Source organism: Glycine max, chromosome 18 (assembly GCF_000004515.6).
Source record: "Glycine max cultivar Williams 82 chromosome 18, Glycine_max_v4.0, whole genome shotgun sequence".
NCBI classification, from domain to species: Eukaryota; Viridiplantae; Streptophyta; class Magnoliopsida; order Fabales; family Fabaceae; genus Glycine; species Glycine max.
In genome coordinates, this window is record NC_038254.2 from 41933200 (window position 1) to 41950529 (window position 17330).

General features: G+C 32.3%; 1 long non-coding RNA gene across 4 annotated transcripts; it reads right to left on the reverse strand.

Annotated features, from left to right (window-relative positions):
- LOC100808916 (uncharacterized) lies at positions 1 to 15111 on the reverse strand. Of its 4 annotated transcripts, none has more exons than XR_005889820.1 (4): positions 13227 to 15111; positions 12286 to 13125; positions 11274 to 11322; positions 1 to 411 (listed from the first exon to the last, which is right to left on the reverse strand). It is a non-coding gene; the product is annotated as an uncharacterized lncRNA (long non-coding RNA). The 4 variants fall into 4 exon arrangements; XR_005889823.1 differs by lacking the exon at positions 1 to 411 and adding an exon at positions 4222 to 4930; XR_005889822.1 differs by lacking the exon at positions 1 to 411 and adding an exon at positions 8766 to 9314.
- Positions 15112 to 17330: the final 2219 nt, after the last annotated feature.

Sequence of the window (17330 nt, forward strand, 5' to 3'; positions counted from 1 at the left end):
GACCATTATCTTGCATGTTTTTTATTCTTTAAAATGTTTATTATATTTATGAAGTAATAACTATTTATGAATGACAGGAATAATTTGAGGCTAGATTATCTCCAACTAGGTCTGATGCTGCATCAAGTGTTGGTGAATCATAACTTACTCCTTTAGACCCTGTTGAAGAACAAAGACTTAGGAGTCAGTGTTGGGTTGCAATTGCGGGACCGAAGCGTAAGGGATGCCTTTATGGTATTAGAGACCTTGCTCATACTTATAAATATGGAGATGAGAACTTCATGCAGCATATTCAAGGATATTCCAGTCGCGCTCAAGATGCCACAGAGATTAACCTATTGAGGGAGGAACTTCATCAATCAAAGGAGGAGATGAATGTATTTCAGTCAGTTGCCCTTCAGTTCCTACCTCCTGAAATACGAAACATTATTCATCAATATCAACAACCTTACCAGCAACATCAGGACCAACAACAGTAGGACCAACAACAACAACAAGACAATGACCAACCAGATGACCAACAACAAGACGATGACCAACAGAGGGACTCTCCCAATGAATATTTGGATTACTAACTTAGCAACACAAAATTACTATTGACATATTGCATTGTGCTTTACTTTTAGATTTATTAACAATTTAACTTAATGATCTATTTTACTATTTGTTTTGGATTTATGAATTTAAGTATTTCATTAATTACATGTATATGTTAATTAAAATTTTGACATTAAATAATATAAATACAAAAAATAATTCCTAAATATCAATGTTAAATAATGAAAATAAAAATAAATGAAATAAACAATTCTTCATAAAATAGAATTTTTGATGGATTTTCCGACCAATATTTCCGTCGCAAATTTTCCACGGAAATTCCGACCGACAGAAAAAATCTGTCGGTTTTAATTTCCTATGACCATTTTTCCGACAGATTTTGGTCTATCTGTCAGATTTTGACTTACCAACAAATTTTTGAGGTTTTCGACGAATTTTGGCCATCGGAAATATGCTTTTTTTTGTAGTGTAAGTACCTTTACCACAATTAAATGAAAGATACTATTACATGTCATATAATTAACTTTTCCACCAAACTAGGTCTCTCAATGCTCTATAAAAATCAGATCATTTGAAGAAAAAGGATAAGTCACAACATAAAGAGAACTCTTTATCTTTCTCTCTCTAAGATCATTCTCCCTTTCTCCTATGCACCACTCTTTTTATAACTCTGAACAACAACATAACATTGACACCGTCTTAAGCCCTCACTTCTCACAAATGACATTATTTATGGGAAGTAAGGTCCTAAGCCTAAACCATACATGAAAGCTAACATACCATCTAAAAGCCCCTTAGTCTCTGTTGGGGTTATTATTCCTGTATATCTTAAAGTCTCACCTTACTTAAAAATCGAGACTAAAGATAATATATGAATACCTTTGTTTCTCATTTCTTTGAGGCACCTTTTAAAGATAAAATTATAAAACTCATACTAATGCCAAAGTGAACAATACCTCAGACAATGTAATGAACTTAAGGTCGATACATGCGTTATGGACTGAAATATAATGAAAAAAAATAATTTACGCTAATTAAGAAAATAAGTTAACATATTTTAATTTTTATAATCTCATTTAAAAAGTTAATCATTTCCTAAAATATTCTTTATATTTAATTGTACAAGACAAAATAATAGAAGATTGTTAAAGATAAAACTGTAATTAAATAAAGGATATTTTGTGTGTGACATTATTAAATACTCTTCTCCCGAACTGAAATATATGGAAAAAAAATTGATTTACGCTAATTAAGAAAATAAGTTATCAATATCTTTTAATTTTGATAGTCTTATTTAAAAGATTAATTCATTTTGTAAAATATCCTTTACATTGAATTGCATAGGACAAAAAGAGAGAATGTTGTTGGAAATAAAACAGTAATTAAATGAGAATTTTAGAGTTGATATCATTGAATAGGAAAAATTAGTTAAAAACTATTTATATTTTAATCTATCACTCAGAATTTTTTTCTGATATTTCAGTTTGACGGAAATACATAAATTCTAATAAATGTCTTCTAGAAAAATAATAGTACGCTTTTTAAGAATTAAAGAAGGAAGTGAATGTTGGGCTTCGCTGCTGTTCTTGTTCTCAGGGGATTACACTTTTGGACAAACAAAAGGTGCCACTCAAACAATAGTGAAGGATTCAAGTCTACGTTCATCGACAAAAACGAGTTTGTTATGTTGGAAAGCTCTACAAAGTAGTCGTAATAAAGGTAGCACGCGACTTAGAAGTTAGGATCGAACCCCTGGAATTAAATTATGTTTATTGTTTTCTTCTTTTAACAATAGCTAAAATAAATAAAAGAATCATAATGTTCCAAAAATAAATAAAAGAATCATTTGACTAACATGGGGATGGTACATTGTAGGTTCCAATAAATTTAAGATTTATATATTGTAATCGAAATGTGTAAATCCGCTTCTTTATCATATGCCTTCAATCAAATATGAGTGTGACTATTAATTAATCTTTTACCGTCCATTAATTCAATAAAAGAGAAAAATATGAAAAATACCCACGGTATAAAAACACCAGTGAATTATACTGCACTGTCTCATCCTTGGAAGACCACAGAAGGTTACTGTTACATTGCTATTCCCATGTACCAAGCAGTTGATAGTGTTGCTTATATTACAAATAGAGTACATACTATTAGAAAAAGACTATTCAAAATCGGTTAAAAGATATTTTTTTTACGATGGTTATTAACTATCGACGTAGGCAATGTCATACGGTTTCATAAAAAATCATCTTAGAAAAATATACTCTTCTAAGACGATTCTTAGCTAAAATCGGCTTAGAAAGATACTTTTTTTTAAAACGGTTCTTAGTTAAAAACCGTCTTAGAATGATAGACTTTCTAAGATCGTTTTTCAAAGAATTATCTTAGAATGTATTTTTTTTATAAAAAAAATAAAAATATATTTGATGATTCCAAGATAGTTTTCTCAAAAAATCATCTTAGAATGTAGACATTTTAAGACGGCTTTTCAGATAATTATCTTAGAATGTATTTTTTTTTATAAAAAAATTAAAATATATTTAAGGATTTTAGGACGGTTTTTTGAAAACTCTCTTAGAATGTATTTTCTTTTAAAAATAAAAATATTTTGAGGATTCTAAGACTGTTTTTCCAAAAAAAAAAGTCTTAGAATATAGACATTTTAAGAGGATTTTCTAGAGAACCGTCTTATAATATTTCTTTTTAAATTAATTTTTTTAAAAAATTTAACCACAATTGAATCACATGCATAATTTAGTCAAAACCTCAAATAAATGACAAACATAATTTTGGCTTTCAAAATTGAAAACTTGTCTAGCATTTCAATGACAGGAACAACAGGAGCAAACAAAACTTTAAACCTCAAACTAAAATAATTAATTTAGACATTGTAAGGATTTGATCAACCTCCTTTTCCTAACCCCAAAATCCTAGCTGGCAAGCCAGCTCTTTCATCGTGCCTCAAAAATTAAGCAAATCAATGCATAAAAGGATATGCATTAATCTACACGCATTGAAAATCCAAACCAACCTCTATATGTAAATTACTTTTGAAATGGGCTTTTTTACCAATCAGAGGCAAAATTTTATCCAATTTTTCATTCGGGGTATATTTTAAAAAATTACCCAAAACGGAGTAAGTCGCAACAGGTGTTACGACTTATAACTCAGAAGTCGTAACATCTTTTATGACTTTTTATTTTTTTAATTTTTTTAAGTGAAGCCGTAAAAATATTTACAACTTCAGTGCATATGTTTTTTTTTACAACTTTAAAGTCGTATTTTTTTTCCTAAGTCGTAAAATTATTTACGACTTTTATTTTGTTTTACGACTTTAAAGTCGTAAAATTATTTAAGTTTTTTTAAACTTCTTTTTTACTATTTGTAGACATGTTTTTGTTTTGTTAACCTATTTTTTTTCTTTTCCTAAATCTGTTTTTTCTTTTAAATTTAATATTTTTTACGGTTTTATTTTTATTTTAAATAAAAAAATTTTAAAAATATATTTAAATATATAATAAATAATATTAAGTTTATTTACTTATTAGTATATTTTTTGTGATTTTATTTGATATATTATTATTTTATTTTAATGTTTTATTATTTAAAACATGTTATATATATTTTTAATATAGCTTACTTTAAATGTTTTTTATTTAAAGTTTAAATAATCTATCAATAAAAATACATAAAAAATGGAAAGACTTTAATTTAAAAATTGATTATATTTAAATAAAAATTACATATTTGTTAAACTAATAATGAGACGATGTCCCACAACAAGTTCTTCTAGATATGCGTCTGGGTCTCTCATCTTGTTTGACTGGCTTTGTCTGTGTTTGTTGTCCTCTTGGTCTACGGCCTCTACCTCCTCTTGTTCTAGGATGCTCACATGTAATTGTCCATTGTTGTTGAGAAACATGATGACCACCTTTGTCATCATCATCATCACCTTCACCATCATTATCGTCATCGTTGTTATTGTCGTTATCCTCATCCTCGTCCTCATCTTCGTGACTCTTGTCACGTATTTGAGTAGGTAATGATGAACGATAACAAGAACTCGATGGTGCTAGATTATATGCAGATGGTTGAGTGTTGAAAGTGGTGGCAAACATTTGTGAGGAACCATAAAAAATATTTGAGGTAGAAGAGACTTGAAATGAGTATTGAGGTATATATGATGAGAACCCTAGTGGTTGAAAACTTTGTTGACATCCTTGAGACGCTTGACCAGAAAAACTTGTTGATTGATATTGTGCCTATGATGGATGATGTTGGGACATAAATCCAGGAACATGCACTGGAGGTACATTGAGTTCTACATATGATTGATGTTGGTGATGACCAGGATCGGATAATACTGTGATTCAAATTTACAAAGTTAGAAATAACAACGAATAATAATATCAAGAATGATTAAAATTGTAAAGTAGATTTATAACCTCAGTAGATACTACTCCTTCACACGATATATATCGTCTAGTTCGACGTATATACCATTGCATGTATTCTGAATTTTCATGTAAAAGACCTTGGTCCATTTCACCATGAATAATATAATTATTCCATTGATTCCATTTGACAATCCAGTGACGATGATGGTGAGGCCAAAAAATATTTGTTCTCCTTCTCATATCTATGTCGTGGAGTTGATCTAGGTTTGGTGGATCATCTGAAATAATTTGTTGCAGTCCAAATTGTCTCATGACCCTGTCTATTGGATCCAATTTGACAATTGCAAAACATATGAGAGGAACTTTTGCCTGAACAATCATTGATATCTCTATATCATTAATTAATGGCCTTATTTCTGGTGTGTCATAAGGAGTCCACAAGAGCGACAACACATACATTATTATTGTAACATATTTATAATCGAATAGGAAACCGAAAAAAATAGTTAATTCATGAAAATTAAAAAATGAACCTCATTAATATGTAGTCTATCAAATATGATGCGTATCAATCTCAGTAAATTGGTAGGAATATATTTTTCGGTCCTTGGACGAGACCACCTTCGTGCAAGAGGAAATCTGAGTCCTTCTTATACTTTTTCCATGGATAGGTGATCTATCTTTGGGGTGATACATTTAATGCAGTCCCACGCCCATGATTGTAGCAACAACAAACATCCATTGATTTCTGTTTGGTCCGGCATCACAGCCCGATCTAGAGCTCGGAAAATGGATGCTAATACTGCTGCACCCCAACTGTAATGACTTGCCTCGGTTAAATTTGATAATAAAAAAAGATACATAAAATGAACTCTTACACATGATGTATCTAGAATCAAACAACCGCCTATAATTATCATCATATGAGCTCTAGTATGCTGTGCAATAACAACATCTTCAGCATCAACGGGAAGTTGCTGAAAATTTTGTCGCAACCAAGTTAGGTAAATCATTTTACCTTTTCCATACTTATCAGGTGGAGTTTCCTCGAGTAATGTCTGACAAGAAACACGTACATCATCGGTGATGAAACCAGTTATCGACAATCCATCAATCTTCAAGCCCAACTATAGGGCCACATCCTGTAAAGTAATGGTTGCCTCTCTATGTGGAAAATGAAATGTGTGTCTCCGTTCTCCAACGTTCAACCAATGCACCAACCAAATGCTGGTTAATATCAACTTTTTCAACATTTATAATATGTCCGAAACCAGTTAACGTGATTAGATTTTTTACCTAATTATCCATTTGATCTATGTGGGTAAAAGTCCAAACAGAAGTATACCTTGGACGGATGATTCTCTCTTGGTCTTCCCACACTTGATTTGAAATATGGTTGTCTTGTAAGCGCAACAAGGAACCATCAACTGGTCCGGGTTGTGCATATGCCATTGGTAAATGGATAGAAGGATGAAAATAAGAATGAGGAAAAATGAAAGGGGGGAGGTATGAAAGGAGGGTGATGTAAGGTACTCGTGCACACAATGTTTTTTTGCAAAAGTAAAACCTCCTAATATGTTAACTTGTAGAATATTGCTGAACAATTGTTGAAGTCTAATATACACAACTTAAAGCATGTTGGTCCGTGATTCAAGTTATTAGAGTACTATTATTGCTTACAACATAAGTTAAATTTGACTACTTTATTTCTGGCAAGATTCCATGCTATCATAAATCATTTCACCATAAATGACCGTATAAGCATGCTTCATGACAAGATTCCAAGGTCTCATATATCATTTCATGTACCTATAAGCATGTGCATGCTTATTACACACCAATTTACTTTTATTCTATTCATGCATGTGCAACCTTCATGGGTGTAAATTATTGGAGCCTGCGAAGCTTATTTTCAGCATATTGTTCTAAAGCTATTCCCTTGGTAGGTTCAGGAATCATAAATGGAAGCCATGTGGTAGGTTCACAAGATTAAATGACTGTTGTTTTCTGCTATTTTTGTGTTGCAACGTGAGTGAACAATACACTGCATTAATGGCATGCTATTTTCTGCTTTTTCTTTGCTGTTTTCTGCTATTTCTTTGTTGCATGAACAATACATTGCGCATGCTGTTTTCAAGGACCTGCTTTATGCTTTTGCTTTGTTGTTTTCTTTGCTGCACAAGTGAACTAATGACATGTTTTCTGGTTTTTCTTTGCTGTTTATTTTCTGCTTTTTGTTTGTTGTTTTCTGCTTTTTACTTTGCAGTACCACTTCACTATTAATTCATGAGACAATTACTGAATTGTTGAAGTAGTGGAATACCACACGACTTCACTATTCATGCAATCCATGATTTCTTATAATTAATTAGTTTGCATGCTGAAAATAATTAATTAGTTTTGCATTTTTAATACCACTTAGTTATTATTAATTTATGGTTTAGTTAGATAAATTATTATACATGTTAAATTAATTTTGGTAAATTATTATTTTGTGTTTTAGAATATTAGTATTTAGTTATTATTAATTTACGGTATTGTTAGATAAATTATTATACATGTTAAATTAATTTTGTTAAATTATTATTTTGTGTTTTAGAATATTAGTTTTTAGTTATTATTAATTTACGGATTAGTTAGATAAATTATTATACATGTTAAATTATTATTTTGTGTTTTAGAATATTAGTGTTTAGTTATTATTAATTTACGGTTTAGTTAGATAAATTACTATACATGTTAAATTATTATTTTGTGTTTTAGAATATTAGTATTTAGTTATTATTAATTTACGGTTTATTTACATAAATTAATATACATGTTAAATTAATTTTGTTAAATTATTATTTTGTGTTTTAGAATATTAGTGTTTAGTTATTATTAATTTACGATATAGTTAGATAAATTATTATACATGTTAAATTAATTTTGTCAAATTATTATTTTGTGTTTTAGAATATTAGTGTTTAGTTATTATTAATTTACGGTTTAGTTAGATAAATTATTATACATGTTAAATTATTATTTTGTGTTTTAGAATGTTTAGTTATTATTAATTTACAATTTAGTTAGATAAATTATTATACATGTTAAATTATTATTTTGTGTTTTAGAATATTAGTGTTTAGTTGTAGCATGAACTATTCAACAAACACTGTTCACTCCTGTGAAACTTATAAAAGGAGGATTCATTCTCACTTCGGTGCATCCAAACAATCAATTGGTTCTCTGATTTTGACATGTTTCTTTGAGTCATACTGGCATAATTTTTTTAGTGTTACATACACGAAAAAGGTATTTAAAAAGGTTTTTTTTACGTTACATACAATCCAATGATTCCTTACTAATCAATAATTTTTTTTTACAGATGACTACTGAAGAACCCATAATAAAAGATAATGTTAGCGACTTCAGTGATGACAAGCAACAACATGATTTTGATGAACATGGTGAACCAAGCAATCAAAGTGAGACATCTTCATATTTTGAAACTATTAGTAGCCAACTTTCTGAAAATCAAGAGTACTCAAATCCTTATCAAAGGACAGCAAGTGTTAGTACAACTGACCTTTATGAAGGGTTGACATTTGAATCAAAACAAGCAGCTGTGAATGCCATTAAACAATTTCATTTTATGCATTCATTTAATTTTGATGTAGTCGAGAACAAGAGTGACAAGTACATTGTCATGTGTAATCAATATGGTAATGGATGTTATTAGAGGACGAGAGTATCGTTCAGCAAAATACACAAACGGTGGGAGTTGAAGAAATTAAACGGTATTCACACATGCACAAATTCTACCATATCACAAGATCATGTTAGGTTAGATTCTTCTGTAATTGTCCATAATATTGTTCATTTAGTGAAAACAAATCCGGGTATCGAAATCAAAACCTTGATTGCAGACATGCATCAACGGTTTGGTTACACTGTTTCATACAAAAAAGCATGGACAACCAAACAAAAAGCTCTTGAAATGACATTTGGAAGTTGGGAACAATCATACAGTTACCTGCCTGTATGACAGCTGTTCAACACTTTGTACCAGGTACCATAATAAAATACAAAACTTCATCTTCAATGGAGGAAGGTGACAATGACCCTTTTAGGGTGATTCTTAATCGTGTATTTTGGGCGTTTAATCCATGCATTGAAGGCTTCAAATATTGCAAGCCAGTTGTGCAAGTAGATGAGACATTTTTAACTGGCAAATATCGTGGTACTTTGTTGACTGCCATCAGACAAGATGATAGTAGGAACAATTTTCCACTTGCTTTTACAATTTTTGAGAGCGAGACTAAAGAAGCTTGGATGTGGTTCTTGCATTATTTGCAAAGATATGTTACTCTGCAACCAAATTTGTGTATTATATCAGACAGGGAAACCGATTTGCTAGCAGCTTTACAATTCGAACGCGTTGGCTGGAATGGACCAGATGTTTCGTCTGTGTATTGCATTCGCCAAATTGCATCAAATTTCAACAAACAGTTTAAAACTGTTGACTTAAAAAAACAAGTCATCAATATAGGTATGTTTCTTCCTATTTCATGCATCATATTCTTGCTTTATTATATGTTCACTAAATTTATTACTCATTGTTCTATCTTTTCGCACAGGGTATGAGATGAGGAAACCACGATTTGAGGCTAAGTTGCTCGCTATGCGAGCAGAGTTTCCACAAGCAGCAGATTGGTTGGATCAAATTCCTAAGAGTAAATGGACTCAGGCCTACAATGAAGGAAAACAATATGGCCATATGACTACCAACCTTGCTGAATGTATGAATTCTGTTTTGAAAGGAGCCCGAGCATTACCTATTACTGTCTTAGTCAATGAAACATTTAATAAAATAAATGATTCATTTCTTACTAAAGGCATCAAAATCATGAATATGATAAAGGCAGAGCATAGGTACTCCGAAGACATATATGTCATGATGCAAAAAAATCAACACATTGCTACCTCGCATTATGTTCGCATGTATGTTCGAAAAATAGGGGAGTTTGAGATTCAAGAAATTGCAAATACGCAACTTGGTCGACGAGCAATGGCATGCACTGTCAAATTGAATGAATGGTCGTGTGATTGTGGACAATTTCAAGCACTTCGACTACCTTGCTCGCATGCAATTGCAGCGTGTGCTTTTTGCAATTTAAATTCTGATGACTTTGTTGACCCTGTATACAAGTTAGAAAACATTTTCAAAGTTTATCAACATCATTTTCATTCCCTTGGAAGTGAAGGCACATGGCCTCAATATTTAGGTCCGTATTTTATGTCTGATCCTTTGAAACGACGACAGACATCAGGCAGGCCGACCACTACTCGAATACATAATGAGATGGATGAATCAATTCCAAATAGGTGTAAGAAGTGCTCATTATATAGAAGTGAATAACATAATCGGACTAACTGTCTATACAAACAAGCACATGACTAAAATAACTTATATTTTTTATGTTTTTCTTTCATTTGTATTGTGCATTTTATATTAATGTATTAATTATGTTGTTTTTAATTTTTATCGATAGATTATTTAAACTTTAAATAAAAACATTTAAAGTAAACTATATTAAAAATATATATAACAGGTTTTAAATAATAAAACATTAAAATAAAATAATAACATATCAAATAAAATCACAAAAAATATGTCAACTTAATATTATTTATTATATATTTTTTTAATTTTTTTTTATTAAAAATAAAAAGTAAAACCATAAGAAATTGTAAATTAAAGAAAAAATAGATTTACAAACAGAAAAATAAAAAGGTTAACAAAACAAAAATAGGGGTACAAATAAAAAAAAGCAATTTTTTAAAATAAAAAATAGGTTTATGACTTCAAAGTCGTAAAGCTTTAAAAAAATTTTAAAAAAAAGGTTTTACAACTTTAAAGTGGTAAAACAAAAAAAAATCATAAATAATTTTACGACTTCTGTTTTAAAAAAATATATATTTATGACTTTGAAGTCGTAAAAAAAATAACATTTGAACTGAAGTTATAAATAATTTTACGACTTCAGTTAAAAAAAAATAACAAGTCGTAACAGGTGTTACGACTTTTGACTTAGAAGTCGTAACACCTGTTACGACTTACCCCGTTTTGGGTAATTTTTTAAAATATACCCCCGATTGGAAAATTGGAAATTTTTTTACCCCTAATTGGTAAAAAAGACACAAGAAGTGACCTATATAATAAGCATTGAAAAAAAAAAGAATACATGACATATTAAAAAAAAAAAGTCCATGCTACATGCTTGTTGGTTGCAACTTGAGATTAAGAGTATATGGTGAAAAGCCTACCTCAATTGTGTTTGCAAAGAAATTGAATTGCAGCACAGCATAGCAAGTCCTGAAAAGTAAGTCATGATTCAAAAATTTAGAACACAGTATTTTGTACTTCAAAAGTAATATGGAAATAAAATTGTAATAGTTTAAGAAATGGATTATGTTATAACGTTTAAAAGGAATGACGGTCAGTGTAAGAGTTTTTATACTATTAATTGATTAATTAATTAATTAAAAATTAAATTTATTATAGTAATAATGGATTTATTATAAAAGTAAAATTAATAATTTATTTAGAAGGTGTAAAAAAAATATTTAGAATGTCCTGATTAGTTCAAAGATTTTTCTAAGATTTCACAATAGAGACTAAAACGGTTTATAGAGAAAAATAATATAGGGATCGAAAATGTTGAAAATTTTGTTTAGGGACTCAAGTAATTTTTAAAAAGAGTTTATTGACCAAAAGCAAAATTAGTTAAATGAAAACATTTTTTTAGAAACCACATATAACATTTGTAGTCGAATTTTTTAATAAAATGTATAAATACATAAATATAGATTATATAAAAATGTTGAAGTTCGTAACGTATAATATGGTATAGTATATAATTTTTATGGCATATAATATAACTTTTATACTATGTACGGTTCGCTGGCTTGTGTCCTCTAATATGCAAACTCTTTGTTTTATTAATGTATAATATTGACTAATGTCCATCAAATTAATGGAGTTGTTTAAGTGATGATCTTAGCATCTAGTTCAGAATAACTTGATTGATGTATAAAGACTTAAGCAAGAAATATTATAAGCTGTAATAAAATTTCTGTAGAAAAGCAATAATAAAATTTCTGAAGGGCAATAATATGCTACCAAACTTTGAAACATCAAGTTTAATAAATTGAACCTAACATAATACTCATTTTTAGTTCCCCACCCCCTCATTAAATTCTTTTGGAAGATAACCTTCAATCTGAGATAATGTTTTCATCATCATTAATGGTATGACCAAATATATTGAATACATACCTTCATCAAGGACCAAAACCCGATCATTATCAACAGCCTTCAAGCCTGAAGGACATTCAAGTTCAAACCATAAGTAGCTACCATACCCGCCAAGCCTGAAAATCAGAAGAAGCAACTTAGCATTTCCATATACTTGTTAGTGGACCTTGTTAGGGGGAATTACGGAGACTGGTGAGAGAGGAAAGTGAAGCATATGTGAATTACCGAGTACTGCCACATGCATCAATCTTAAAGTACCACTAGTACGTAAGTATCATGGCATCATAGTTGCAACTAGAAGGATCTAATACAACCAAGCTACTTTTCTGCAAAATTAGTTTTCTTTTTTGGTTTTAAAGTTGTAACCCAAGCTTAATCAATAATGTGTAAGTGTCCTTCTTTAGAGCTTTTTAAAATAATGCAGTAAAAAAGTGATTCTCACATGCATACATGTAATTGCTACCACTACTGATAAGACGAATAAGGGAAGAAGGAGCTTACTTGGATAAATGGTAGACCTTGGAAGAGTAGCCAAGATGGCAAGTACAAAATAGAAGACCAAATTGAAGAGGAAATTGATATGACAAGTTACACGAGCTAATGCTATTATCTTTTTAGTTCATGCTAATAAGACTTTGACAGGAAAATGATATGATTTAGTTTGTGTACATTGTCAAAGCTTGATACAGTTCTTACCTAATACCAAATGGAAATTGCAAGCACAACGAAAAAGAGGAGAATGACTTGCCATGCAACTTGGGACATTAGCACAATGATACTCAATAACTGGATAAGTGCAAACACTAGTCCCTCTAATCTGTATGGTATGTATGTGTCTGGAGTACTTTGATCCGTTGACGACTGTAATCATCAACAAGAGAATGGTTGAAATCTAATTAAAGTTGATAATAATCAAAAGATAGCAATAATCTATCAAATAAAGAAATAATAGTGAGACTGACCCTACTCATAATTCAGCTTGAAGGTGTGGTGTCAAAATATGAAACAGGTGCCCTGAAAAATGATGTGATCATTCCAAGAAAAAGGTGTTGAGCAGTTTCCATAGCATTAGCTGCCATTAAAACAATCCTTCCAAGTATGAAGATGGTGCCACCAAAAGATAGAAGAGCAAATGTTCCCATAAGTTGTTTGTTGTTGACCCTGCCTTTCTGCTTTGTAGCCCATGAAATCCAATAATTGCTTCCCATCTGCATAACTTGAAAGAGAATTTGGCATAGAAGAATAATCAGAACAAGTGCTCCTTTATAAGCTTCCTGACTCAACTATTTTTTCATCTTTCGTTACCAGCCAAAAAGTATTTTAATAGTGAAGGGCCAAAACACTTGTAAAGCAATTTCATCAGCTAAAGATTAGTGTTCAATACAATAGCTTACAAAAATGAGGTCTGCAACTTCTAAGAATTCCAGTTGATGGGTAGCATAAACAGCCGTTTTATCACAAAGTTCACCACATAGAGGCAATAAATCATTTTAGGGAGGTATATATACTTCAACACACATGCAGTCATAATCAATTCCATTATGGATGCACACATTTCAATCCTACTCTCCCTCTTATCCATCTTCTGTTTTATATTCAAGTCACTATCAACTTATTCATTTTAGACCAACTAGTTCAAGAACAAAATAAAACATAAACCACAATATAAGTTTATTCCCCCTTTGTACATCCCTCCATACAAGTAAAAGACACAAAAAGCAATAAGAGCAATTTAGGCAAATCTTAAGGGAGGTTAATATGATTTGACTCTAATAGTCAATCACTTGACATAATGGTTCAATATTCTTTTTTGATTTAACACAATAAAGATTATCACACATTTTTGGAAAGTAAGCTATTAGATATATCATAAATAATGAAAAATACAGTACTTAGATATAAGAGGACTGAAATTTACAGGGGTGCACGAAATGGTTTTTCTTTCCCCTCAAAATGAAGCTGTCCTGATTCCTTCTTACCACTAAGACCACCACTTGTAGGAGAGAACAGAAAGCAATCAGATGGCTCTAGTGCAGTGAGTAGAAATGCAACTTTAAGAATGAGTCACTTTAACTGACCTAAACTTCTATGATTTTAGAATCATCAACAATCAAATGATGAGAGGATATTTGAGCATGCTCCAAGTTTTATGGGTTCATTTTGAACCTGATAGACTGTAATTACAGAAAATATGTTGTGATTTTCAAGGCATTCCACAAGAGATCAAAAAGAATAATTGTTTAGTAAAAATAACAAGGCAGGGAGACAAAATTAGCGAAGAATAAGAGACAAAAGCAGCCATTTAGGAATTCAAGTAGAATGAAATTATCCCTTCATTCCATTCCATTCCATTAAATAAAACTCCAAACCCCTTGAGTACTATATAGTAAACCAAAAGCAAAGGCAGCAAGAGAAAAGATACCTTAAACTCGAATAAAATATTATACATTGTAATGGCATACGGAATTTAAGTGGACATTGGTGAAGATTTAAAAAGATTTTAGCTGGGGATGAGGTCATGAATCAATCACAAAGCGAACGTGAATGGGGATAATCAAAACGAAGAGGGGAAATGACATTATCCAATAGATCCGGGCGCATGTAACCAAATTTATGCATGACTTGGTTATTGGCAAAATTGAGAGCTGCCACTCACTCCTTCTTTCAAACCACACAAACGTATTTTTGAGGTTTTCGCCCTTCTCGGAGACCTTCTCAGCGCCGCACCGGAGAAGTGTCGTTTGCGGCAAAGAGAGAGGGAGAGAGTGGGGTTTGGATTGGGGCTTAGGGTTTCCAGCAGCGAGAGACACGATTGTTGAAGAATGTTAGTGGGTGCGAGTGAGAGAGATGCGTGCCTTTTAAATAAGCCAGATGCATTTTCAAAGACGATTCCTCACGAAACCGATGTAGTAATACGTTTTCAAAGACGATTTTTAGAAAACTGTCTTTGAAAAATTGTAATTATTTACAAAAATGTCACCATTTTTTTAAGACGATTATTGTATAACCGTCGTAGATCTACTGTCGTCGATGATAACTGCTAAATAATTGTAGTTTGATAATAGAAAATTAAGAAAATTTGGCTTTAAAAATAACTATTTAGCAATTATTTGCGCTAAATTGTTAAAGAATTGATGTTTCGTGAATTTTGGCTGCAGATATAAAAACTAGAGGTGTTACAAGCAAAAAGAAGGAAATAATGAAGAAAAAAAATCAGAAAGGCCCAGCCCATTCTCTCGCTTAGCGCGCAGCTCGCGCTAAGCAAGCCAAAGGAGACAGGCGCTAGGCGAGGCGTTAACCACGAGAGTCAGAGTCCGTTACTCGCGCTCAGCGCGCAGCACAGGCTAAGTGCACAGCACACGCTAAGCGCGCAGCACATGCTAAGCGCGTGATCCAACAGAAGCAGCACGCGCTAAGCGAGAGGAGCTCGCTAAGCGCACTATCTGAACGCACTAAGCGAGGAGTGCCACGCTGAGCGAGCCTACGAAGGTCCAATGCCCATTCCAGCAGGTATAAATAGAGAGCTCAGTCAAGGGGAAACGACACACCGAGTCTCAAAGCACTCTCACTACTATCTAAAGCCTGAGAACTCTTCCTTTTTTTTCTCTTATCATTTGTATTCCATTCTTTCTTTCCCCCCTCTCATTGTAAAGCCCTCATGGCCATGAGTGACTAATCCCCTAGTTAGGGCTTGGTAGGCCTAAAAAGCCAAGCGATGTATGGTGTACTTTAGATTTATCAATGCAAAGGATTCCTTTCGAGTTTTTTCTATTCTATTATCCTTTTTGTTTCGATCGTGCATTTTTGTCTTTACATTCTTTTAGGGGTTAGATGCTCGAGAGAGGATAACAACTAATTAAGATTTAAAGAGAATATGCATGTATCAGTTTATGGGGTTAGACGCTCGGGAGAGGGTAACCACTAATAGAACAAAAAGAAAAGATTTCATAAGAGATCATTGCTAGACATAAAATGACACTTTTATGCCCATGCATTTCATGCAAACATCTAGAACTTAATCCCCATGCATTTTATGCAGACATAGAATGACACTTTTATTACTTCATATTCTTTTTTCTACTATTTTCTTTATTTTCCCTTATAAATTGAAAAGTATCCAAGATAAGTACAACACAAAATCCCTGCGGAAATCGACACTCGGACTTCCGAGATTTTATTACTTGGACATTTGGTACACTTGCCAAACGCCTAACAAGTTTTTGGCGCCGTTGCCGAAGATTTTGTCTTTGCACTTAGTTGCCATACCTTTTCAATTTGTAAGCAATTCTTTTATTCTTTATTTTTTATTCTGCACTTTTCTTTCTTCTTTCTTTCTTCCATAATTTGCATGGGTAGTGCTTGTTTGTGTGTATGCAAGGTAGAACTACAGCTGGTGATATAGCCCCTATCAATTTGGAAATTGAAGTCACTTGTAGGCGTAACAACGTTGCAAGAAGAAGGGAGGCAAGAAGAGCACGAAAGTAGTCATACCTCACCTCCCCCTTTTCCACAGATCCACATTCCAATGGAGGAGGAACATGCACGATGAGTCACACTAGAGGACTACTCTAGTACAGCTACTCCACAGTTCTTTACAAGCATTGCAAGGTCGGAGGTTCAAGCGGCCAACATCTCATATCCTCACTTTCTCATCCAACTGATTCAAGGGAACCTCTTCCATGGTCTCCCAAATGAGGATCCTTATGCTCACCTCGCCACCTACATAGAGATATGCAACACGGTCAAAATAGCCAGAGTTCCAGAAAGTGCAATACGCCTCAATCTCTTTTCTTTGTCACTAGCAAGGGAGGCAAAAAGGTAGCTACACTCCTTCAAGGGTAACAACTTGCAAACATGGGAAGAAGTCATAGAGAAGTTCTTAAAGAAATACTTCCCAGAGTCAAAGACCGCTGAAGGGAAGATGGAAATTTCTTCATTCCATCAATTTCCTAACGAATCCCTCAGCGAGGCGCTCGACCGTTTCCACGGATTACTCAGGAAGACGCCTACACATGGGTACCGCGAGCCGGTGCAACTAAACATCTTCATAGATGGCCTACGACCAC